The following is a 1,617-nucleotide window of genomic DNA, read 5'->3' on the forward strand; positions in this document are numbered from 1 at the left end:
GCTAGTTCGGGCAGGTCTGTACCGACTTTAACTCCTTTGGTCGGGTCCTCGCCGAGGGCTATTAGCTCTAAGTCCACGTCGGGGATCAGACGGAGACCTTCCTCTGGTGTCTTCGCATCTGCTTTTCTTTCAGATTCTTTGTGGAAGCGACTGTCTAGGTCGATGATGTTGATGCGGGGCATAGATTTGTTGGGCTCGGGACCCGCGTTGCATGCTGCTTTGTCCTGGGCGGCAGTTTTTATAGAGCTGAGGCCTTTGGCGGAGGCTTTGAAACACCTTCTGGCCGCTTTGATGTCGCCGTTGAGCGTTGCAACTTGTCCTTTGGCTGTGTAGTACTTGAGCTTGAGATGCACGATTGAGGGTACTGCGATTAGCTCGGCCAGCGTCGGGCGTCCCAAGATGCAGTGGTAGATAGAGGGGCATTCAATGACTAGGAACTGGACTTTGACGGCCCTTGCGGTCTTCGCCGACCCGATTGAAACGATAAGCTCAACGAATCCCCACGGTTTTGTCACGGTGCCGTTGAAACCTTGTAGGTCAGATCCTACTGTCATACCCCAAAATTTGCCCACCACATTTTTAAACTCAAGCTCATTTGAATAGCAGAAGCTCAACATTTGATGGACTGTACACTCTCCTAAACAACAATCCTCAAACTAGGGTTTTGTGTCTCTTCAAGTAAAATCAACTTCTGATACCTCAAGTGGATTCCATGACCTCTCATAGGCCCCGTGATGTCCTCACGACAAGTTTCAAGTTCTGGTTCAAAAGATTGCCCACTCAATGGCCCGAACGATCAAAAATCGTCTAGTTGACCTATAAAGTCAACTATGGTCAAACCACAGTCAAAACTTCTGATTTTTTGTCAACATCATCATTATGAAGTGTCATTCATCATTTGATCAAGTATTGATCATGATTTATCAAGGAAAGTTCAGAAATCAACAAAACCTAAACTTTCTAAATTAGGGTATTCATAGGAAAAGTCAACTGAACTTTGACCAGCCATAACTTCTGCATGGAACATCAGAAAATTTCCATACAAAGCTCATTTGGAAGGAAATTGAATTCTCTACAAATTTGTCTCTCACATGCCAAGTCTAAAAATGCATCATTTGAGAGATATAAGCCAAAACATTACAGGTCCTCCAAAAGGTCGACAAAAAGTCATCTTTTTCAAAAGCTCATAACTTGAACATGGTAAATTCAATTGAGATGAAACCAAAGGGAGCTTTTAGAGGACTCTTTAAGCTCTCTAAAAAGTCCCAGAATATCTCCACATGATAAGAATCAAGAGAGCTACAACTTGTTAAAGTTGACCAATTTCGGGTTAGGGCGTGAAGTGAATATTGAGCAAAATTGGACTTTTCACTCAATGGGCCTAGGTTGTCGTTCCTAAACATGATGGTGATGATATTTAGGGCCCATAAATCCATCTCTTCACTTCTCATAATTTTTTTTATTTTTATTTTGAATTTTATACATTTTAATTCAATTTAAAACAATTAAATCATAAAAATTATTTAAGAGATGCATGGTCCTGATTTGCCATCATATTTGTGCCCTAAAATAACTTATCAATCAAAGGAAATTCGTGGAAAAAGAAAAATATAAGAT

The sequence above is a fragment of the Vicia villosa genome, unplaced genomic scaffold (assembly GCF_029867415.1).
Source record: "Vicia villosa cultivar HV-30 ecotype Madison, WI unplaced genomic scaffold, Vvil1.0 ctg.000325F_1_1, whole genome shotgun sequence".
Classification (NCBI taxonomy): domain Eukaryota; kingdom Viridiplantae; phylum Streptophyta; class Magnoliopsida; order Fabales; family Fabaceae; genus Vicia; species Vicia villosa.